The 26,234-nt window shown below is 38.8% G+C and overlaps 1 long non-coding RNA gene across 1 annotated transcript; it reads right to left on the bottom strand.

Moving 5' to 3' along the window:
• Positions 1–12,255: 12,255 nt before the first annotated feature.
• Positions 12,256–26,230, bottom strand: LOC127662759 (uncharacterized). The gene is made up of 3 exons (XR_007972914.1): positions 26,031–26,230; positions 25,792–25,917; positions 12,256–13,218 (listed from the first exon to the last, which is right to left on the bottom strand). It is a non-coding gene; the product is annotated as an uncharacterized LOC127662759 (long non-coding RNA).
• Positions 26,231–26,234: the final 4 nt, after the last annotated feature.

The following is a 26,234-nucleotide window of genomic DNA, read 5'->3' as shown; positions in this document are numbered from 1 at the left end:
GTGCCTCAGTGTAAGTGTGTGTGTTACACAATTGTTTTGTATGGGGGTGTGGGCAAGAGTGAAAATTGTCTCTTGTAAACGAGAATGTGATTTAATAATTTGGTACAAGATGCCGTCCTGGCCGACTGCCCATGTCGCCCATGTCTAAATCCGCCACTGAGTGCAAACAACGTAATTGTTGATTAATTCCCTTGATACTGTAATCAAAAAAGTTCATTTCAATTCATATAAATTACATTAGCCATATTATCTATTTTTCAGGTTATTCTCATACACTGATAGGCTTCCTATGTACTCAATGGACATGTGATTGGTTCCAATGCTCAATCACTATAAAAAAATTAAAATACAAAATGAAATAAACATTTTTTGATGCTACATGAGTAGATATTAATGAAATACATTAATTAAAATTTTTCAAAACTAGTTAATTGCAGCAGCCATAATTGTAATCTTAATTACTTTCTCAATGATTGGTGCAGCCCTTCTTTAAATCATCCCTCTCTCCCAAAAAAGACACAGTACCAGAACTTTCCAAATCGGAATTATTTTTTATTAACACTTTTTTTTTTTTTTGCGTACATCAGTGACTCAGTGAAGTAAATCAATATGCTGATCCATTATGGAATAGAATATCCTAGCAAAGCAGCACATATGAGTGTTTTTGACAGACAGGTCAGAGCCTTGGCAGCATGAAAACAGATTTCCAGTAACCAGTTCAAACGTTTCTTTGTGGTGATAAAAACCATATGGATGTCAGTTACACAGCTTAAATAAGCATTTGCACAACTCGAAGGCCAGCTCTGCACACCCGGCTGACTATGAAAATAATTAGTGCGTGAGCTGGAGAGCTTGTGGTGGCTAAGCTCACAGCTAACAACCCCCTGAAGAGCTTCTGTGTAAGCGCCCCTCAAGGCCTGTGTGTTTGGAGAATCTAGGGGGACAAACACAATTGTCTCTATTCAATAATGCTTTTCTCTGGCTGCAGCAATGTTTACTTTTAGTTGGAATGAGAGAAAAGAGGTTTGTAAATGAGCAAAATATGTGACAACTGCCTTATAATTTTGTTTTATAGCTTTGTGTTTGCTTAAAGGGGTATTAGCAAAATGTGCATTTGAGATTATGGACAGACAGAAAGTGAAATAAGCATTAAGAGTCTGTGAAAGGATAGGTTTCACCCAGACACTCTTACAAACATACACACACAAGATCGGTCTTTGTCATCATTTCTTTCATAAATAAATCTTTCAGTAGTATTTATTTCAAAATTGCAATATTTTAAAACTAATATATTATAGCTCTCAATTTAATGTGTTAATTTACTAAGATTAATGAGTAAATTATGCGCTAGACATTGCTGTTCGCTGATTTGCCATGTAATCAAAAGTGTAATCATGTAATCCATAAAAATAAATGTAACCTGATTTTTCACAGATTACATTATTATTTCAATTTTAAGTACTTGATTAATTACATAATCCATATTACATGCAAAACATTGTCAGGATGTGCAGAGAATGAGAGGCTCAGGACCCAAGTACAGACTTGAAAAAGCCAAAGTATTTATTTATAAAAAAACAAAACATAAACTACCCATAGGGGAAAAAGCACCTAAACAAAACCTGAGAGTACATCGCAAGGCCAACGCCACGCGATGCACGCAACAGGTGACAAAAAAAAAGACAGGACACCTGTGCCAGAGTTCGGCCACACACAAACCCGAACTCTTTGACCAAAGTGACCGAATCTCAGCACAACATAAAGATAGCTCATGACCCGGATGCGTAGTTCAAAGCTAGGTCACGCATGTTCGAGAGAGACAGGCACAGAATGGAGAAACTGAACCAGACAGGAAAGTCAGGATCCAGACACCATGCTCCAGAAATGAAACACAAGATAGCTCGAGACCCGGCACACAGCAACACGAGCACAATGCGAGGTGCACCCGTGTTTGCAAGAGACAAACATAAACTATTGACGCACTGCACCCACGTCACTAACAGACAGAACATGGAGCAACACAGACTGAACCAGACAGGAAGTCAGGATCCAGACACCATGTTCTGGACATGAAACAAGACAGACCGAAGAGCATACGGCAGGATATTCATTCGAAACCATGTGCTTACACAAAGACTGACAATGAAACACAAGACAGACATGGTGCGATGATGCCACGGTCCTATCAGACAAAAACCCAAACTGACAGAGTGACAGGAGCATGACATTACCCCCCCCCCCCAAATGGACATCTCTGGGTGTCCCAAAACAGGAACATCAAAAAAATATGCAAGACAAAAAAAACAAGCACTAACAGAACAGAAAACACAACAGAAAGGGAGGGAAAGGAGGAAAACCAGGGAGGGAACTTAAGGAAAGGCGCAGCCTGGGAGGAGGCCTCAGGACAGAGGCTGGGTCTGCAGGGTTGGAGGCGGCATCAGGGCAGAGGCGGGGTCTGGCGGCCTGGGAGGTGGCCTCAGGGCTTAGACAGGGTCTGGCAGACTGGGAGGCGGCCTCAGGGCAGAGGGGACAGAGTACTGTGTGGCGGCCGCTGGACAGAGGATGGAGGACTGGGCAGGGGCCGCTGGATAGGGATCAGAGGACTGGGCAGCTGCCGCAGGTCAGGGTTCAGGAGGGAATGGCTCAGGTAGTGGAGCCGTAGAAGGCTCTGAGTGTTCAGCTGAGAGGCGCTGACGGATCTGGTGTTCCATATCTGCATCAGGACCTCCTCCTCCGTAAGATGGCAGACATGGTTCACCAGATCACAAAAGGGCCCAAAATAATTTCACCCAGCTCCTCGACACTGTGCGGGTTGTCCAAATCCAAAAGGAAAAGACGTTTGAAATCCTACCCAAGAAGGTACTATGAGTAACCTGCTCCTGGCCAGGAGCTGGGTGGAGAAAAATGCCCATCTCTGCTGGGTCCTTCTTGGCCAGTTTGTAATGTGAGAATGTGCAGAGAATGAGAGGCTCAGGACCCAAGCACAGAGTTGAAAAAGCCAAAGTATTTATTTACACGAAAATAAAACAAAAAACAAAACATAACCTACCCCGTAGGCGAAAAAGGAACCCAGATTGGGGCAGAGGAAACTGGAGGCAGGACCGACTGGACCAGGTGGGGATAGGGAATAAACCGACCGACATCAACAAGACCAACTGGAACCGAACAAACACACAAGACCGACTAGGTACACACGACAAACTGGCACTGTACAGTACACACAAGGAGGCTAAAATAGGGAGAGAAATAAAATGGGTTAACAGGGGACAAGTGAGGAAAATAATATAATAATAAGCAAACAAGGAGGCGGGGTGAGATTTAAGACAGAGAGACACTTGGCAATGCAGAAACAAAACAAAGCCACGTGCTCTCACAATACAACAAAACACACGAATGCACGAGCGCACATTGTTAATACAATAAGGAAATATATGCCCATGCTAACGACAAACAAGATGAGAGAATATGTAGCAACACCAAACAAAGCGATGCCATGCATTCTCACACTAAACAAACCTGAGTGTACATTGCGAGGCAAATGCCATGCGATGCATGAAACAGGCTACAAGACAGTACACATGTGCAAGAGTTCGGCCACACACAAACCCCAAGACAGAAGTGACCGACAGCACAACGTGAAGATAGCTCACGGCCCAGGCTTGCATTGCAAAGTGAGTGAACAGATGAAAGACAGACAAAGAACATGGAGCATGAGTGTCCGGATTCCGACACAGACCAAAACTGAACCAGAAAGGGAAGTCAGGATCCAGACACCATGCTCCTAGATAGCTACACTAGACAGCTACCCGTGCTTGCAAGATAAAGACATAAACTATTGAAGCGAGTGCATGCCGGCAAGATGACATAGTGTAAATAAGAGGTGATCAAAACAGACATTCTTACCCTTAACCCTAAGCCTAACCCTAACTGATAGTGTATTAAAAGCAAATTCGACATGAAAAAGAATTTACATTTACAGAAGCAACAACATTATTTCTTGTCACTTCTATGCCTATCCTGTATGGTCACAGTATGTACTGTATTTGATGAAGGACGCACTTCTCAGCCGGTAAAACAATGCATTCTTTTAGGTATGCATGCAAGTAATATGAATAGACTTCATTAGGGGACGTGGGCAAACATGGGTATTGACCCACGATCAGAATACATGAATTAAGAACAACAACTGTGGAAATAATCCACACTGGTACTGTTAAAAGAGCACCATTTAAGCACAAGAAGCAGTTTCTTGGTATATATATATATATATATCCCTTACAGTTGAGAAGAGCCATCTATCTTGCTGTTCTATGCCTGATTTTTCTAACAATGCGTCTTTGACTGCTCATGCGCCTGGAATTATTTGCACAATTTAGTGGATCCACAAGGTGGCATTACTCACATTTGAGCTATTGCTGTCAAGAAGAAACACTAGAAGTAGACATATTCACCAGTAAATAACAGAAGTTGGTTGAAGGTAAAAAAAACAACAGTAGATATGCACATCAATAGCTTGTGTGAGGAGGTTAGGATATACCTGCATTTGTATGACTTCAGTCTGAAGGAATATAAAGACATCTTTATGGGTCTAAACTGCTGAAGAGAAATTGTCCGGCATCTCATAGCAGTTGTAGATAGCATGCACTAAACGTCTGTATATGCACTCACCGTCAAATGAAGTATATTTTGACAGGGTTGTGTTCGACTGTACGCAGACGCTGAACATTTGCGTCAAAATGAAAGTATACTTTGGGCAAGTGTCAAGCCGACCCGCACTTCAAAATCTTGCCGGAAATAGTCGGTCATCCAGGTATTTCTCGCTTACTGCTTCATGAATACTGAGGATTCATACATACTACACAGTTGGCATCGCGTTTTTGGCATACTAAATGCAGGGCCAGCCTGACCCAATAAACGCCAACTAAACATTTGTTTAGGGCCCCGCGATTGTTCGGGGACCCCTGAACAATCCCCCATCAATGCTGACAATCAATTACTATAATTAACAGTACACACAACCATATCAATGAAACTTCGTATGTTTCATTTAGTATATTTTTCTAAATTTATTAAACATAATTTTGGAACGAGGATGGAGGATTTTAAATTGTGTGGGTTCCGAGAGGATGATGAGCGCTGTTTACATTTGTCAGCTGTCAGGAGCAGTAGCTAGGCAACAGACATCCAGCCATCATGAAGCGAACGTACCATCTGGATCAGAGAAGATAAAAAATAAAAAAAATTGAAGAGGAGAAAAGAAGCCGAGAAAAAGGTAAGCTGCAAGTAGTAAGCATATTGGTATCTATTGATATAATTTTTTAAACCATCTCAACAGCAGCTGCAGCGCCAATGCTCTTCTTAGCTAGCTATGAACTTTAGCTAGCTAGCTAATGTTTACCGAGGTCCTAATGCTGTTTTCCTGAATCAGACGATCTGTGGCCTCTTTTAACACTGTTTGCTACTTTTTGTGTGCTTAACCCTTTCTAGCCGGAGCGTTCAAATTTGGGAACAATTATTCCCATGGTTAACATTCTAAATGTTTGTTTTATTAAATTTTCCCACTAATAACTAGAACTTTTAAACAATATTAATTATATTTTTAATCTGTCTGCTGTTCTACATTGCCCACAAAATTATGTGTATTTCATACAATCTAAGTTTCCCTCTAGCTTGTAATTAAAATGGTTGAAAATGTAGTTGGCTGATGAAGTATTGTGGCTAGAGAACATTTTTGTAAAAATTGCTGTGTAAATTCTTATTGATAAAGGATGATTAGCCTTAAATAATCATACATATCATTTGAAAGCCCTAGTTCTTCTCTTATATGGTATATACAGTTCAGGTATGTGATGTTATATGAATATAATATGCATTTTTATATGAATACCATATTCTGGCACAGAATGGAATTTTAGGAATTTTGGGCTCAGGCTGGAAAGGGTTAATTGTAATGCTCCTTCCATCCATTTTTTGTATGTATAATTTCCTTCTTCTCCTCAGGAGCACTCTCCACCGATGACACCGGTAGTGAGTTATAATGGCCCTTACTACAGTTCTGGTATCTTATTGGTAAAATTCTCTTTCTGAAATGAGAGGTTTTTGCATTTATAAAATATCTAATTTCTCTTCTTTATTTCATGATACGAGGTCTGTCATCTCCAGCAGCTGCTGGTCATTCTGGTGCTGCAGCAACCTTACAGCATTCTGGTACAGCAATGCTAACTGGTCTTAGTGGTACACAGGTACTCCCTCTCATCCAGTGAGGATGAAGCTGGTAAGTGTACATAAAAGGATCCTTTGCTTCTCTATTCTTATGGCACATTGATAAAGAAAAATATTTCTTTGAATTGAGAGCTTTTTTATTTATAAAATATCTAATTTATCTTCTTTATTTCATGATACCAGGTCCATCATCCCCAGCAGCTGCTGGTCATTCTGGTGCTGCAGCAACATCGACTGGTCTCCCTCACAATGTCCCTACATCTACTATGACCGCAAGTTCAGCTCCGTCCTCTTCTGCCTCTAGTTCACCAATTGATCCAGCTGATTGGCCATCACACATAACTGATTCAGTTAGGGTAGATATGGTTATCAGTGGGCCAATACAGGTGAACCAAGACTTTGTTTTTCCAAAAAGACAAAATAGAAGATTCCACCACCGTTACATGTTTAGGCCACATATTAATGGGGAGAAAGTTAGACGTAGCTGGTTGATGTATTCAGAAAAGAAGGATGCTGTATACTGTACATACGCTCAATTTGATTGTTGCAGATGCTGCCAAAGGGTCAGTGGATGCCACCAGCTTCTTTGAAGTGGTACAGAAGGTGTATAACCTTTTTTCAGCTGCTACGCAGAGGTGGGCCATTTTAAAGAAACACGCCAACCTCACTCTCAAATCTTGGAGTGACACAAGGTGGGAAAGCAGGCTAAATAGCATTGAGCCTTTACGCCTCCATTCAGACAAAGTCAGGGATGCCTTACTTGAGGTCCGAGACGAGACAAACGATCCATCTGTGAGACACGAGGCCCAATCTCAACAAATAGGATCATTCTGTTTCCAAATATGCACCGTTGTCTGGTATGACATTTTGAGCAAGATTACTATTACAAGTAAGCATCTTCAATCTGTGAACATGCAGCTGGACATCGCGGTCAGTCTAATAGACAAAACCAGAGCATCTCTAGTGAATTACAGGGCCACTGGCTTCAGAGATGATCAGACCACAGCAAAATATCTCTGTGAAACAATGAATGTGGAGGCAGTGCTTCAACAAAAGAGGCTGAGAAGCACAAAGAGGCACTTTGCCTATGATGCAGCCGATGAAACAGTGGCTGATGTCATGAAGAAACTGGAAACGGCCTACTTCAATGTTGTGGTGGACAGTGGCATCCAGTCTTTGGATGACTGTTTCCAGTCTCTAGGAGAAGTCAGAAATAAATTTGGAGTGCTCCTGAACTTCCAACATCTTGTTGACACCACCCTTGGAAACCAGTGTGCACAGCTTGAGGAGACACTCACATGTGGTGATGCAGCTGACCTTGATGGGAGAGAGCTAGTGAGGGAGATCCAGAGCCTTCCAGACCTTCCAAAATCAGAAATGACAGCAATGGAGCTGCTTACCTTTATCCACCAAAAGGAGCTGTCCGAATTGTACCCAAACCTCTGTATAGCGCTGAGAATAGCTTGCACTCTTCCAGTCACTGTCGCATCTGCAGAGAAAAGCTTTTCCAAGCTGAAATTAATAAAGACCTATCTAATGTCATCCATGGCTCAGGAGAACCTAAGTGGACTGGCTATTATTAGCATCAACCATGAAGTTGGCAACCAGATGTGTTATGATGCAGTTATAGATGATTTTGCCTCTAGAAAGACAAGGAAGCAGAAGTTCTGAGGTCCAGGCAACCCATGGTTATTACTGAAGTCTAGGCCATTGTCCTGGCTGTGAAGAGCCATATTGGGCTATAGAGTTTTTATCTCTTATCTCTTGTAATTTTATTGCACCTTTGTATTATAGTTTATCTTGTTAAGAGTTCTTTCTTTTATTGTACTTTTATTGCACTTTTGTATTTGGACTTAAGAATTAGATTTATAGCCTGTTCTTTGCACTTTGTTAAATCTGCTCTTTGAATATGTTAAATCTGCTTTATCTAGATATAAATCTGTTTTAATATATTTTTAAATAAATAATTGTGTTCCCTAAAACAATGGCTTTTTGTTTAATCTACTGCAAATCTATTTTATTCATGGGCAGTGGGGGATATATGGATATTCGGACGCCTGTCTCATAGTCCAACACTCTATCAGGTAAGCTAGACCAGAAGTTAATCATATTGGAATAAGTGCATTAATGTAGGTGGGTCTGTAATACAAGCATTAAAATGCATCGTTTTGATATAATATCATAGCAGTGAGCAAAACACATGTGTTTATAATGTCATAAACAGCCGTAGTTTGTGTGTAAATAAAATGCACAAAACGTTGTTGTCGTGGCCCTAGTGTTAAATTCACCAGGAAACTGTAGCAAAATTTAGAAAGTGGCACATAAAACTCAGTTTGCAAAACTGTAGTTATATTAACATTCATTCTATGAGATTAGGTTGAAATTGACAGATAGCTATTCTTTCTTTCTTTCTTTCTTTCTTTCCTATTCCATCAATTCTTGCTATTTTCCCATTCCCCATTTCAGTTGGTCATATGTGTGTATAGTGTGAAGTGTCATTTAGTCAGATATGGTGCTGTAGTGAAGTGCAATAGGGCAGACAGTTAGAGGTGAAGAAGAGTGAGGGTGCAGATGGAAGAGTGTAACTCTGATGGGATGTGAAAGGGAGAGGACGACAAAGACTGATAACTAATGTGCTTCCTGTGTTCTCCCCTCTTACTTGTCATCTCTCCCTCTTTCACCCAGAGCATCTCTCCATTTCTGGATATGCATGTGTGTGTCCAGTAACGGTGATGTGTGTGAGATGAAGATGATGATGATGATGATGATGTGTCTACTTGTGTGTGAAAGAGTAAAAAAGAGTGAGAGAGCAATGATGATGAGCGGGAGGAAATGAGAGGTGACTGAGATGTTCACTTAGCAGAGAGAATGATATTAACAGTGGCAGACACCTTTCTATGCGTATCAGCGGCATGTTTGTGCGTGCCATGCTTTCCTATGTGCGTGTCCGTGCATATGGTCCTTCGAATGCATAATTTCTCTTAATGTCTTCGATGAGCATGTTATTTGTGCAAAAGTTATCGGGGTGTAAGTGTTACTAGACTGATCCTTGTCTTTGCCATAGGTGGAAGACAGAACCATCTGTTTGTGAAAGTGTATGCATGAATGTAAATTGCATGAATGTGAACATAATGTGTTTTGGCACTGACCTATATCTAAGACCACATACAAGCATTATCCAACTTAGTCTTCAGGTAGTTCCCTCTTCTGAGAAAGATGAAGAAGAAGAAGAAGAAGAAGAAGAAGAAGAAGAAGAAGAAGAAAAAGAAAACAATTAAAATTAACTTTAATGAGTCAATTTGTAGTTAGATGCTTAGTGTTATCAAGCCAAATCCAGTCAACAAAGGCTGCATATCTACTACACATTTGACAAGAAATCTTTTTTTCTCAGCAAAGGCATTAAGTGACCTCCTACTGCTTCTCCAATGATGTGCAGTGGTGTAAAATTGCTCTGCTGTGTGAGAGCTGTTTTGCAGAGGAGTGTGGAGCTCTGTTACCTTCTCACCTGCTTTTAAAAATAGAGACAAAGAGGTCACAAAGCTGAATTAATGATGTGATTATAGTGTCCACTTAATACTGGTTACCATGGAGCCGACTGCTCGAGCATCGTGATCCAAGTGAAAGCGTAGACTGACATCATGATGGAGGCCTTTATTTTTACTCACTGACTGAAGGACAACACTTTATACTTATGGATATGAGTATTACAAACCATGCAAGAGTTGGTTTATGTTTTCCTACAGCTCGTATAGATATATGGTTAGCAGGTTAATATGTCTCTGTGTGATGGACGGACGGACGGACGGACGGACGGACAGACAGACAGACAGACAGATAGACAGACAGACAGATAGACAGATAGATAGATAGATAGATAGATAGATAGATAGATAGATAGATAGATAGATAGATAGATAGATAGATAGATAGACAGATAGACAGATCATGGTACCTTACAATAACCCCTGAAATCACAAGCTTTTCAGAATTCTTTTTTTTTTTTGCAGTCATGAAAAATTACCTAATCAAAATGTAAAGCACAACCCACTTTTACAACTAAGTGCTTTTCCCCTTTTCTCTGAAAAGCCTGGCCTGTGCCCAAGAGAAAGCTACACTTTTATGTCCAACATTAATTTGCTCAGATCAAACCATTTTGCAGACACTTTGCATGACACTTGGCTGGGAAACACAGCACTAAAATACAGCTGAACACAGGCCACAATGAGTCTAGGAAAACCAGCAGGCTTCATTTCATTTAGTCATTACACACACAGTGTGAGTCTATTTTATATTATTACCATTGTACTCGTGGTTTTGAATTGTTTGAAGCGTATGTGCACACATAGAAATCATGCACCGTGCCAAGTATCTAACGCATAATTAATGTATTCATTTAATTAGTCACCTTTCTGTGCACACGCAAGCACACACACAGACAACTCCATGTCCTAGACGTGCAGCGAGTATTGTTTGCCTGCTAACTTCTGTGCTCAAACATTTGAACTACATGTGAACTTTCTTCTCAGAATTCTTTAGTTCCCTCTATCCTGCACCTGCCTGGGCTCTTACACAAAATGATCCCTGTTTGGAGAGAAATAGACTGGATCTGTACTTGCTAGGGCGGAGTGTCTTTTAGTATCTATGATCGGGTGAAAGAAGAATCACTTCCTTAATCCTGCCGTTGAGAGGGCAGACTCCCTATATCAGATCCTATTTCAAAGGGAATACCCCTTGAGAGAACACAGACACATAGACTTTAACTTTTGTAATGGGAAGTGCTTTCTTAGGCAAAAATAGAACTCAAATCACAGGTAATGCAGGTAAAAATAGTTACCCCAAATAAAAGTTTTCATTCTGAGTATATTTGTTTTTGAGTATGCTGAAATCACATTATGCTTTTATCACATTTGCATCTTTAATCAAACTCCTCTCGTATATGTTCTTAGCCTGTGTATTTTAAACATGCCCTGGATAACCCTTAGAGGGACTTAAGGAGAATATGTGGAAGTGTTGATTTACACTGGCAGGAAGCACACAGTAGCCAGTTCTGCGTCTGGGTTTTAGCTACGGGAATGCTAATCATTGGGCGAGCCTCTCTGGGTGCACTTTGAGTCACCCAGGGGTCAACATGATGACATCTGATAGTGTGTGTTTGGGTGGTTTATGAGGAAATATTTTTTAGGTTTCATACTGGTAACTACAAGGGTATTATGCTAAGAATGTGGTTTATGAGAACATTTCTAGTGTCCCCATAATTCCAATTGCTTAAAAAAAACTTAAACAATGTTTTTTAGAAAATGTAAAAATGCTGAAAGTTTTTTGTGAGTGTTAGGTTTAGGGGTAGGGTTAGGGGATAGAATATATAGTTCGTACATTATTAAAATCATTATGTCTATGGAGAGTCCTCATAAGTATAGCCGCAACAACATGTGTTTGTGTGTGTGTGTGTGTGTGTACTGATATGTGTGTTTGAATTTATTATATGATCAGATTTGATTTCAAAATGGAATGTGCTATGTTGGTTCAGCTGTGATGTGACAATTGGCTTCATTGAAAGGTATCTTGTTTCTTTGCAGCGTCATCTCTAAAAAAATAAACTACTTAAATGAAGAGATGAGAGGTGGAGTTTGACCACATGTATACAACTCCTTTCTATGACAAGATAAATTACTTGCTCTCTCTCTCTCTCTCTGCTTTGTTTCCTTCTATCCCTTTAAAATTAGTCAGCAGTCTCTTAACAGTGTTGTAACCTGATTACAAAGTAATTAGTTAGTGTAATCAAATTCCTTTATTAGTCATAGTGTAACGCATTGCATTTCAAACTCTTGTAGTAAGATTACGGTTACTGAATTTACATTAAAATAAGTACTTTTAAGAACTTAACTTGGGTCTCACACACACACACACACACACACACACACACACGTTGTGTTTCCATGTTTTATGTGGACTTTCCATAGACATAATGGTTTTTATACAGTACAAACTTTATATTCTATCCCCTACCCCCAAACCTAACCCTCACAGAAAACTTTCTGCATTTTTGGTCCCCACAAAGTGATAAATACATGCTCACACACACACACACGCACACACACACACATACACACACACACACACACACGTACACATACACACACACATATTATAAATATAATAGATGTTGAATCTATCAAACATTATGGCATGTGTAAATTTGTTTGTTTCTCTGAGAGCTTTTAGTGCTCCCTAACGAGCCACTATGGGAGAAGCATGACGGTGCTGAGTGTATGACTTGTATGCGTCAATGGGTACATCTCAATCAGTTCCCTAGTTTATTAGTCATGGCACTGGTCAGGGTGTCATCCATTTCTAGTGCTGTCTTATTTGCAAAATTGTTCCAGTGCACTGAAACGATTGTTCCCTAAAAATTCCCTAAATGCACCGTTAAAAACTAGTGAGCATTGTTTGTTTCCTTAACAGCAATGTCATAATTTCTTTGAATACTCTCAAGTCATTAGAGGATGAGAGCCTTATATTCATTTTAAAATAGATTTTTGTTTTGTAATTATCTTTCATTCAAAATTACTTTTAAAGTGAAATAATCATGTTCACATACAGATACATCACATAGAGAGCAATATGAGATGGAGGAAGGAAATATAGACATTATTTTGAATTTATTAAGCAGGGGGAAAAAAAACACCTTTTCTGTGAAAACTAACTAAAGTTTCTGGGTAACTTAGTGAAACTTAGTAAAGTAATTAGTAAATGATTGCTTTTCTATCAGGAAGACTCGCAGACTTGAGTGAAATTTAAGATGACATTTATTTAATGAATATAGAACAGAAAAGTAATGTTTCTCTTTGGTGTAGGCCCTGTCTGGCGGTCCGAAGAAGTTGTACTCGGAATGTCATATCCTGCTGGAGATAGGAGGCAGGGGCGAGGAGCCTACCCCCATGCACGACGGGACTCAACTGGTGGTGGTGGGGTGGTGGAGGTTGCCGTGTTAGCGCACTGAAACAGCAATGTGATAGATTGTGAGCAGACTTATAAAGCAATGGCTTACATGTGATTGGCTAGGAATTACCCAGATAATGGTGCGAAGATGTACAGCTGCTAGTCTTCCTGCTAGAACTGCACTGCGCTTACATTTCCTATCAAGTCATAAGTAACACATAATATGTAACCTGATCACAATTTTAGATAATTCATTTATACTTGATTTACCAAACATAGTTCCTAAGTATATTCTTATCCATTTATATATTTTTTCTCTCTCAATTCAATTAAATCCAAAGTGGCTTTAGTGGAATGACTGTGTTTCAAAGCAGAGGTTGTATATAAAAAATAAAACAGCATATTAATCTATAATTAAATGTAAGTTAAACAACTGTAACAAATCATAACAGTTGTGAACTGCTGAAGACCACAGAGTTTACATACATACACTAAAAAGAAATTGTGGTTAACTAAATATAGCAGAAAAGATTAAGTACATTCTACAATGAATAAGTTAGTTTAAGTGTGAACTTGAAAATATTAAGTCAATTCTACATTAAAAATATTAAAATGTATGCTCTTGCTTATAAGTAAATATTATTTATGATTGTTTATTTTAACAATGTGTCATCATGTATTGATTCTAAAGTAGAAAATGTTTTCATATTTATTTGCTAAATTGAGTAAATTTTACATGTTGATAAAATAACTAAAAACTTTTCGAAGCTGGTGTTCCCAGCATGCACTGGACTTGAATCATTAACGAGCTTGCATGGTTTCACTGCATGCAAGATTATTAACACCATTTTTATTGTTAATTTTGTTATGTGTGGTAACTTCTTGTTTGTGCAGTCCTTTTAAACTTCCCTGTGGGAACATATGTTAGTAAGAAACATTTAAAACGTGAAATGTTCTAATATGATGTTTATTTTCATTTTCAGCTTAAAGTTTATTTTAGTACCATGTACATCATATTTGTAAGTAAAAGTTGCTGAATTTACTAAAATGTTTAAGTTAATTTTACTCACTTACTGTTACTCAGTTTTTTTTCAGTGTAACTGAGGGTCACTGTGGTGAACAATAGGGTAACACACAGTACTATAATACACATTCACCCACTGCCAGTGCTACTCTCTCTCTCTCTCTCTCTCTCTCTCTCTCTCACTCACTCACGCACTCTCTCTCTATCTCTATCTCTCTGTCATTAACTTCATCTCTCCAAGTATGTATTTTAGAGGTGAGGCTTCTGCTTATAGGGCTGAAAAATAGATGGTGCAAAGAATGTGAGCATAAGATAAACACTGCATAGTGAAGTGGCTCTCACACGCTTGACAAGACACAAGAAAGAGAGAGGGAAAGAGGAAGAAAGATTGATCTTTAAGACCAGTTGTGGCTATGATGTTTATAGTAGAAGTGATTGTGGTTTAGTCCTTTTTTATTTATTTTTTTCAGCACTGCTTGCCATTTCAGCATCATTTTTCAGCACTCTTTTCTTGTTTGTTAACCCCTATTATTTTATTCCATAATTTCCAGAGTCTTTCATGATTGCTAGGGTGTGGTTATATTGAAAGATGGGTGGTGGGAGTTTGTGTGCATAATGAGGAAGGAAGCTTGACAGAGAGAGTTCGTATCAGTGTTGCATCACACCTAATTAATAAAGCAGGCCCGCACAAATTTAAAAAAAGTGTGATTAATGGATTAATGTCACTGCTGGCACACAACCGTAGCATTAATGGCTGCATGGGGTAAACACACAAACATTCTCAGAGGCTCTCTATCTCTCTACATCACTTTATGCATTCAATTCTTTATTATGAATAGAAGAAAGGGATAAAAACCGACAATAAAAAAGGATGTTAGAATGTCATACGCAGAGGGGGAAAAATGGCTAACCAGAACGTAAAAAGACAGCAGCTATATTTAAACACCAGTATAATGACAGCAAGTTATAAAAAGTTATGAAAACACATTTCGGATTATCCCACTCCAGCTCAGTCACAATCAGTGACTCCAATTCCTGAATCATGACACTCATTCCAATGGATATAGATTGCGCTCTCTAGTAATATCAATCTCATGGGAGCAGAATACTGGGAGTAAACCCAGTCAGGAAGCCAGAATGAGTCAAGCTCCATCTGCTCTATAAAAACACACATATGCCTTGATTGGAGAGGGTTGATTTTATGAAAAATACACGATGCTTCCATTGTGTTCTGCACTATTCCATTGAGTTCATGTTTTTTAATGACTCTCTGCATGCCAAATAATTCAGGAATATTAAAAAAAATAGTAAAAAATATTGAAATAATATACAGTAATATTTTTTCGGGTCACCTAATCTCAGAAATGCTCAAATCTTGTTTGATTGTTAGTGCTATTGACCTTGTAGGTCTGCATTTCAGAGCCTGCTTGCATCATTAATAGCATTAAAACAGGGCCAGGGCTATTAGTTATTCCGTTAGGAGCTGTGAGCTTGGCCGGCCGTGTTTGTCTGGTTTTCATTGGGGTAAACATTTGTTCCAGTTGTAGATGTTGTGCGGCAGGCACATGAATCAGGGACGAGAAGCGGAAAGAGCTCTGACAGCTGCAGCTCATTACCACCACCATTACTGCTATAGGGGGCTGCTGGGGGAAATTCCTCCTTCCAGGGAAAACGTTCCTGTTTACCATACAGTGCTGTGGATCAGGTCCCGCACACAGAGATGCAAGGTGATCACATACAGGCTTACACACATACACTCAGATGAATGAAAACGTGCCATTTTGAACACACAGGCATGCTTTAATACACACTCACAAAAGTACTTATGTCTGCGGTCACGCTCAAATACACACACACACACACACACACACAGACAAGCATGCACACAGACAGTCACTTCTTCAGTTTCTCCTCTCCCACTCATAAGCACTCTCACACACTAACAATCATACTTTTTTGTGAGCTGATACTGTGAGTAGTACCTCCACCCACCTCTTTTCTCCAGCCCCCCACCACCACCTCCTTTCTAACTGCTCACAGTCCCTCACACACGACTGACTCATGCCTGCTTTACGTCATTCCATCAAATCAGAGCGAGTTCCACGGGCCCATTAAACTGAAAGTTGTTTTCTTTTACTTGGTCATTCTTTCACCACTACATCAAAGACAAAACATTCACTCATAATCAACCTCTTCACCCACATCTGCTCCTTCATTGTATACGCACTCAGTAACCCATCATATATCTTCTGCACAAACACAAACTGCAAGTCTTTATCCCAGGAGCTTCAATCACTGTCTATTTCAAAAACGTTCAATTGAAGCAAATACTTTCACGAACAAACACCAAATGCTTCAAGCTGCATGCAGTCATTGCTAACTCTGACATAAAACCAGGAAAGTGTATGTACCTTATTCAGAGTAGTGCCATATTTCATTTGTGACAAAAACTCCAAAGAACACGAGCTGTGAAAATTAGATGAGATCTATGAGCTTTATACAGCTGTATACAATGAATGACATTGATGAGACTGTAAGTCTATCCGTGGGCTAATTTTCATTCCTGTCAAGAATTAAATATGATGTAACGCTGAAAAAGGTCTGTAGAACTATATTACTACAGTAATAGAAATTTAACTGATTATATTGCTATGCAATTTTCATGGCTTATAGGAATATTTCAGATTCAATACAAGTTAAGCTTAATCGACATATTGTTGATTTCCACAAACATTCATTTTGACTTTTCCCTCCTTACATGGGAAGTGAAAGGGGCCAATTTTGTGGAGGACATAATTTTATTTAAAGCATTTAATAAAAAGCACTTACATGAATTCTAATGTAGGCCCTAATTGCTTTTATAAATGTAATATGTACTAAACCTTGTGTATTATTTGAGTTGTAAAGTTTAAATTGTTGTTTTTTGGGATTACAGGATTTACGACATTAGCACTTAAAGCACATACCTTCACACGGGGAAATTCCACAGGCGAAAATAACATGGGCGGACATTGAGCACATTTGAAACCAGCAACCATACATTGTCAAGCAGCCTCTGTGAGACTGAATTTACAAATGAAACTCATTGCTAAAATGATATCCTTATCCTTTGTAAAATATTCAGTGTAGCTGTGTACGAAGCGCCCCCCACACAAATGTCACTGCCAAACCAAGCAACTTCCTATTGGTCAAAGCAGCTAAATTTGCCTGTCATAGTTCACCAAACTTGAACTCTACGTGAAATCTAGAAGGGAAATTCTCTATGCCATCAAGTGTCACGGAATGCAGAGACAACAGAGAGGCTCAGGACCGAAGTGCATATAGGAATAAAATAAAGGAATTTATTTAATACAAAAAACAAACACAAACAATAAAAACAATAAACTACCCAGAAGGGGAAAAACACGAAGTAAATAATTGCCCAGATTGGGGCACGGGAAACTGGAGACAGGACAGACCAGACCGGGTAGGGATGTGGGAAAAACAACTGACAAACTAGACCAACCAACACACACAACCGACTGGAACAAACATAAGGTGAACTGGCACTGGACAGCAAACAAGAGGAGACTAAAATAGATAAATAAATTAACAGATTAACAAGAAAGGGGCAAGTGTGACTAATAAATTAATAATGAGCAAACAAGGAGGCGGGGTATGAATTAGAATAGAGAGACATGCAGCAATACAGAAACAAAACAAAGCCACATGCTCTCACAAGACAACAAAACACCCGAATGGCTTGAGCGCACATCGCCAATTCAATAAGGCAATATACATCCATGCCAACAGACAAACAACAGGAGTGAATGCATAGCAACGCCAAACAAAGTGATGCCATGCATTCTCACACTAAACGAAGCCTATGCATGCAACAGGCGACAAAAACAAAACAGGACACCTGTGTGAGAGTTCAGCCCCCGCCCCCCCCACACACACACACACACGACACCTCAGACCGAAGTGACCAAACCTTAGCACGACATGAAGACAGAAAAACTACTGACGTGAGTGCATGCTGCCAAGGTGACATAAGCACGATGCACCCACATCAATAACAGACAGACATATAGCAAGAGTGTCCAGATCCCGACACAGACAGAAACCGAACCAGACAGGAAGTCAGGATCCAGCCACTGTGCTCCCGACATAAAACAATACGGATCGAAGAGCGCACAGCAGGGGATACAACCGAAACCGTGCGCTCACACAAAGACAGACAACGAAACAGACAAAAGCCACGGTCCTGTCAGACAAAAACCCTAACTGACAGAGTGACAGGACTGTGACATCAAGTCCATCATGCGTAATTCAAGATTATGCAGATTCTCGTTGAGATGACTGTATTTCGCCTGCGGAATTTTGCCATACAAAGGTATGTGTGACCAAGCCTTTACATTTAACTTAACTTATTACGTTAAAATCACATTAACATGTATATTGTTTAGAAATAGTGACCATTCAATTCAATTGTGCCTCACTGTAACCTAGATTTTTTTCCTTTTTTTTTTTTTTTAAATGATATTATTTTTTGTGGTAATGATATTATGCTACCAAAGCTATCGATTGAGCTAAACTTATATTGAACCTGGAATATATATATATATATATATATATATATATATATATATATATATATATGTATATATATATATGTGTGTGTGTACACACCCCCATATACACCCCAGTATATATATATATATATATATAATGTGTATATATATATAAACTGGGGGTGCTTCAGCAAGGCTGAAATCGGGCAGATTCGTCTTTGTGAAGGATGCATGAATCAAGCCACATATAAGGTTGTCCTGGAAGAAAACTTGCTTCCTTCTGCTCTGACAATGTTCCCCAACTCTGCGGATTGGTTTTTCCAGCAGGTTAATGCTCCATGCCACACAGCCACGTCAATCAAGGTGCGGATGGAGGACCACCGGATCAAGACGCTGTCATGGCTAGCCCAATCTTAAGACCTGAACTCCATTGAAAATCTCTGAAATGTGATTAAGAGGAATATAGATGGCCACAAGCCATCAAAGAAATCAGAGTTGCTTGAATTTTTGCACCAGGAGTGGCATAAAGTCACAGAACAGCAATGTGAAAGACTGGTAGAGAGCATGCCAAGACGCATGAAAACTGTGATTGAAAATCAGGGTTATTCCACCAAATACTGACTTCTGAACTCTTCCTAAGTTAAAACATTAGTATTGTGTTGTTTAAAAAAGAATATGAACTTGTTATCTTTGCATTTTTCGAGGTCTGAAAACAAAGCATTATTAAGTTATTTTGATCAGGTGTCATTTTATGCAAATGACACCTAGATGACATTATTTTTATTTGGAATTTGGGAGAAATGTTGTCAGTACTTTATAGAATAAAATACACATTTTCATTTCATTCAAACACATACCTATAAATATAAAATTTAGAGAAACTGAAATTTTGCAGAGGTCTAAATTTTTTTTTACAGAGCTGCATATATATATATATATACATACAACATTGGCTTTGTAGTGGATGACTTATATCAAACCTATTAACCTAAAGTTCCTCATCCCGTAAACAAACCTGCACCGGATCCTAGTGTCGTGGCTCTGAAGACCAAGCTATTGGTTATACCTAAACTGGGCAATGTTTTAATTTCTTTGTTACTCTCTTTGAAAGTATAACTCAACAGAGATGAAAAAGCAAGCTATGTTTTGACTGGCCCATCCTTCTTTGACCTATGCCAATTTTCATCTCAACCTGCTTTAACTTTGTAGATCAGACTTTAATTTTGAAGCAGGTCTGTGGGACAGTGATGAATTGGATATATCAAGCAGGGCTTAAATTACCCTCTCCCTAGTGGCAGAGGATGGGAAGGTGGGGGGGGGGGTGGGGCACTCCGTGACCTAGTAACAGGCAGAGAAAGAGGGCTGGTCAGCACTTGCCCTCCCAACCCTGCAAGCTAGCACACCCAGTGAGAGAAGGGGGTCAGAGAGAGAGAGAGAGAGAGACCTACAAAAGAACATTCCCTAACACTTAAGGTAGCTCTTCTGAGAAATAAGTGTGTGAGACACATCACAGGTAAGAGGCAGAGGAAATATTGTGCCTTTCTGAAGAGGCCAGCAGTAATTTTCTTCCTCACAGAGCCCTTTAATTCTCATGGCAGCACAACAACTGTGAGCTATACCAAACTATATGCATGGTGAACTAGCTCTATACCTGACATAGTTACGTAGATACATATGATCAGACAGCAGCAGTCATGACTCACATGGTGTGATAGGTGCGATCAGACATGGACCTTCTACCCACCCGCCAAAAGGAGCAATATAGACCTTATTAAGAGTAGCACCATATTTGAATTTTGACATGAAAGAAAATAAGGCTGTGAAAGAATATTTGCAGTCTCTGCAATGGGTTGTACTGTTGTTTAACATGGCTTTGATAGTTCTGCAGATGAAATATTGAAGAAAAAAAAAAAATCCAAAACAATTCAAGAAGAGAAAATAGTCCACAAGCTGTGAGAATTAGATGTGATCTAGGACCTTTAGTCGGCTTTTTAGTGTGCATGCCACTTTAGAGACTGTAAGTTTATCCCTTATATCCTTGTTTAAATTTGCTTCAAAGATGGGACCTCTCTTAATAAGGTCTATTGGCATGTTGACTCTATTTTACTATCACTACCTACTGTAAATTACTATTGATTTTATTGAATGGTATATTACCAGGCTAAATAAAATATAACTTCAAATAAATGAATAAATAAACAAACATTTGCGGTTTCATTTTATCCTGTAATTTAATTAGCTTGACCTTACATGGCGCTATTATCATCCATACCTCCCCCATTAGTGGTTTCTAATGAAAAGACAGGCCGCTTATTTCCATGGTGCAGAAGAGGGGCGGTCATGTACAATAGCACAAGAAGCTGATCGGGAAAAGTTAACCGCTACATCACAATGATTTGGGAGAGGGGCGAGAGGAACGCAGAATAGGGGATATCGCTTGAAACTGCCGCGGATGAGCAACAGAGAAATGGACTGAACGTCTGGTTCCCCACTACTTATCTAGAACAGGCATTTGCTGCCTGTACCTGAGTAAAATGTTTCCCTCTCTTGAGAAGATCTCTCTGATGCTTACCCTCTTTACACACACTAAGAACACGTGTGCCGTGAAGATGTGCGCTCCAGAGGTGGAAAATCTCCTATAGCTGTAATCACATTTTTTTTAATAGCCGTTCAGGATCTAGTACTAGCAGTTGTTTTCAAAAGGTAAGCATGCACTATGACGGTAAACCCACCTCGTCAAATTGCATAAAAATGTTGGGCAGTTTTGCATGGGTCTCGCATGATCAGACTTGACCTTGGGCTCGGCGTGGCACAGCTGGGTCTACTGGTCTCATGGGTGAGTGGGGGAGTGGTCACAGTATATTAACCTTTAATCATAAGAGATGTTACCTGAAACAATGGGCCCCTGTCGTGCGTTTTGGTGAGATTGATGCTTTGTGTTCCCGTATGCTCTTTTATTGCATTGCATTGTAGGCTACATTGCGTTGTGTTTAATATTAGGGGCAACTCTCCTACACTGACTGATGCTTTCCACTCATGTATCGATTACATCCAACTGCGCCTTATATAAACGTGCGTTTGTCGGTATGATAAGTTTATAAGCGGCAAATGGCTCATGCTCCATCAGAAAGGCTGGCCAACGTTGGGAATATTAATGAATTTAGTTTAGACTATAATATCACTATTTAGATTTCATGCACGCACAGTGTAAAAAAATAAAATAAAATTGCCAATTGTTATAAAGATAGCCTACTAATAGAACTACGAAGCGATAGCTAGTTAATACTCGTTAGTTAATGCTTGTATTCTTGATGACTTAAAGTGAAGTTTAAATGTAGCAACGTCAAGATAAAAAAAAAATAATAATAATATAATCACTTTTTTGGCCATTTTTTTTCTCGAGCAATCTGAGAGGGTATTGTGTGTTGGGTTTACCTGAACACCTGTAACTGCCTAAATGTAAAAAAAAAATAATAATAATAGTTTTTTACTCGTGTAGGCTACACAAAAATAACGACTACTCACGGGGCAGCACTAATATATTAATGTAAATTAAATTAACAGTGACCCATTTAAAATAATAGACACGAGGGATTCCACTTAACAAACAACTAAACTTTCAGATCTGTCATGATTAACTCGTGTCATTTATAACGTTTGTTAATTTGCACTCTATTGTTTCGCTTTAATATGAACATACTTTGATATCTGATGAATTTTAAGCCCTCTTATGTCGTGTCAGCTCGTGTAGAGAGAGAGGAATCACAAAATGCAAAACAGGTGTTAAAGGAGAGGGATTATGAAGGACCGTCTGGAACTATTTGTTTGCATTTAGTTATAGGCTACATTAATATATGACCAAAAAAAAAAAAAAAAAAACACGCTCTTTAGCTCTAGGAAGGAGCTGAATTGACGTGCACTTACGTTGCATCAGTTTTTTTTCTTCTTCTAAAATGAAAAGAATTTGCGTTACAAATAGTCTTTGCTGGTCAACTTTTGTGACTGATTACTGCATTGACAACTGCATTAGATTATTTTTAAACAATGTAAGACATGTTATCCTTTTTTCTTTAAGACAAAATTTTACTCACACAAATGAAGAAAAATTAAGAATAAAACGAATAGAAGCCTGTAAAATAGCGCGCAAAAAAAAAAAAAAAAAAAAAAGAAAAAGAAAAAAGAAAACAACCCCGCGCTGTCGTGATTGTGTTATTGGATACCCTATGTGTGCTTTCCCTCGCCTTTACTTTCCCTCCTTTACTTTCGTGCTTGCATCGGACACTTTTGGCAACCATTCATTTTTAAATTATAGAGCTGAATCTAAAATGTCTGGATTAGTATAGACACATTAAATTAATCTGTGTGATTACAGATGGGTTGAACTCCCCAACAGAGTATAACACTATAAAACGTATAGAATATCACAATTGTGTTGTGGCCATTGTCAGACTATTATGACTTTTGTATTTTTAGGCTATTCAGAAATGCAAACTAACTCATAGCTACATTTCTTCGACTCGTGAGAACAGCAATTATATTAGCAGAAAAATATATTGTTTTAAAAATTATAGTATTTGCTTATCCCTCGTTTTTTTCGTGTTGTGAATTTCAGAACAAAGTTAGTCACTTTTTGGTGAAGACGAACTCTACCTTCTTCCTCAGATAACACTTGCATTCATTTTATTACTTTTAAAAACTTTATGTAATGAAAACCAAAACAGCCTATTGTAAACCAGGAATACTGAGTAAAGCCACAAGATCATTTCTATTGCGGCTAATGACACATATTAGCGTGCCCGCTGTCTTTAGCGCATGTGGCAATTAAAATAAGCCTGCAAGTGCTACTAAATCACTCATTATTTATGAAAAATATATTCCTCTCTCTCTCTCTCTCTCTCTCTCTCTCTCTCTCTCTCTCTCCATATAGTGGCAAAAAATGCCTACTGCAAACATAAAACAAAATTATATAAAAATAACATAAAAAAATCCCAGAAATTAAGATAAACTTCATTCAAAATTAAAAGCTGCATTATCAAGTATAAAGTGTATCTCCTGTTTCAGGATTGTAGTCCAGCTTCATTTGAATACTTAGAAAATTTTTTTTTTAATGTGATGTCACTTTCCTCTGCCTCAACAACAATAAACCACTGCACGTTTTGCAATTAAAATGATTGTGTATTACTATTGTAGATAGTTATAATAATAATAACAACAACAATATTAATAATAATGGAAGGCCCCTTTAAAATACATTTTCAAGCTGTGAAGATTGATTAGGCCTTTGGCAGAACACAATAAAGAGATATCTCTAATTTTAACATTTGAAACTTATTGCTTACTTGATATTTGGACAGTTCAACACACACACAAACACACACACACGTTGATAAACATATGAGCCAGGTTTAAAGCATGGAGGGTACACATATTGAAGGAAACCACAGAAAGTTGAAATGAAACACATACCTTTTCTTAGAATAATCACAAATAGAGTTGCAGTGAAGAATTTTAACTTTAAAAACGTCCTGAACCCATGTAGTTGAAAATAAAACATTTTAAGGATTTTGTTTTTCTCTCGAATAAGTCTTATGGAAGGGGGCGGTAACACTGGACAATGCGCGCTCACGGTCATACACTCCTGCAGATGTTCATTTATCACACACACACACACACACTCACTCACACACGCTCGCGCAAACACACACTCCCTTTTTAGTTATATAGGTGGCATTGAATCGTGTTCATTATATATATATATTTATCCATTTAGTTCAATGCATTTATCTACACTGATGTAAAGTACAAATTTGAGGCAGAGCTTTGTCTATTAGGCTACTTAATATATCTGTTGAATATTTATTAGTCCTAAAGTCTACAACGGGCCTGTATTAGCAAAGTTTAGCCAATTACTTATTATCATTATTATTATTATAATTATTATTATTATTATTATTATTATTATTATTTGACAGTCACTAAAAGTTTAAATGAAGTTAAATCAGAGACGTGATTCTCAAGGAATGTGATGATAAAAAAGTTGCTGGCTGATAGTCACATGCTTGTATAAACTGATGCAACCGGTCAAAATAGACTCTGAAATAAAGACTATAACCCAGATATGTCATGCAATTTACATGTTAAATCAAGGTAGTTCACATCAAGACAAAACATTCACTTCACTCCAACTTTACAACTGCCAAAACATGCTTTAAATGGTGACTGAAAAGAAGCCTATCGTCAGACTTGAAATAAAATAGAGATTTGTATGTTACTCGCAGACAATGTTTTACATTTTTAAGAAGAGAGAGAGAGAGAGAGAGAGAGAGAGAGAGAGAGAGAGAGAGAGAGAGAGAGAGAGAGAGAGAGAGAGAGAGGGAGAGGGAGAGAACACTAGTTCACTGAAGTTTGAAAATACAGCCTTGTAGCTTACATATGTTCGGTGCAGTGAGCAATTTTACACTTAATGTGAGCAGTCGACAAGAAACAGCTTTCCGATGCACCATTCTAATTAATGTTATATCAATTAGTCCTACATAAAATATTATTTTGTCCAACTTCTCTTTTTTTGGTAGGAAAGCGGAATGCGTCCCCGTTCATCACTTTTATTCTTCCTTCATCAGTCTTTCGATGAGATAGAAGAGAAGCTGCCCGTAGTTAAAGCGACTCCGTGTGGCGCGCGCGCTGTGTGTGTGTGTGTGTGTGTGTGTGTGTGTGTGTGTGTGTGACACTGATGGATGCGCCAATGGTTAGACGGACAGATGCTTGGGCGGATCTAACGGCATGCACACACGGAGTGAGATTGGGCAAAAACATCCGAGATCCGTGAAAGAATGCTCTTTCCATTCAATCTGCCCCTGTGAGCTCGGCGTATACGGAGATTCGGCTGTGATTGAACGCTAGGACTCCCAATTGCCCCATTCAGAGGGCTTGATGCGATTCCCTGTGCGGTCAGATATACGAGTATTGACTTGCGTGAGAGAAGACAGCGCGATCTCAAGGTGAAGACACGGACTTGAACGCATTTAGTAGAAGAGGCAGTATGTGACAACTCACCCCTCAGCTAGTAAACAGTTCCCATCTCCCCCTCTCATAGTGAAGGGACTCTGCATTTCTAATCCAATACGGACAACGTCTCCCTTTCTCCACTGAAAAGAGTTTACGCTTCAACTCCAATTTACGCTTACGAAAAAGAAGAAAAAAACTTTAGTCAAAAACATGTATTTTTTTTGTTAAGTAGGCCTAGGTGCCAAATATCGGCGATTATGGACATATTTGGGAAATGTTGATCTTACCGTCTTTAAACGTCCATTCTGTGAAGGAAAGCGTTTGCTAACCGATTCTGAAAATGACATTAGAGGAGAGAAAGGCATCTCGGAGCTAGAGGAAGACGCGTCTGCTTCGCCCGTTGCTGTTTTTAAATACCTGCTGCAACAAGCCACACAAAGAAGGGTAAAAAGTGCTATTAGCGGCCAAGAAAGTGTTTGGCAATAGCTCAG

This window comes from Xyrauchen texanus, chromosome 2, assembly GCF_025860055.1.
Source record: "Xyrauchen texanus isolate HMW12.3.18 chromosome 2, RBS_HiC_50CHRs, whole genome shotgun sequence".
Lineage (NCBI taxonomy): Eukaryota > Metazoa > Chordata > Actinopteri > Cypriniformes > Catostomidae > Xyrauchen > Xyrauchen texanus.
Note: the sequence above shows the minus strand (reverse complement) of the source record. Positions and strands in the feature narration are given on the sequence as shown.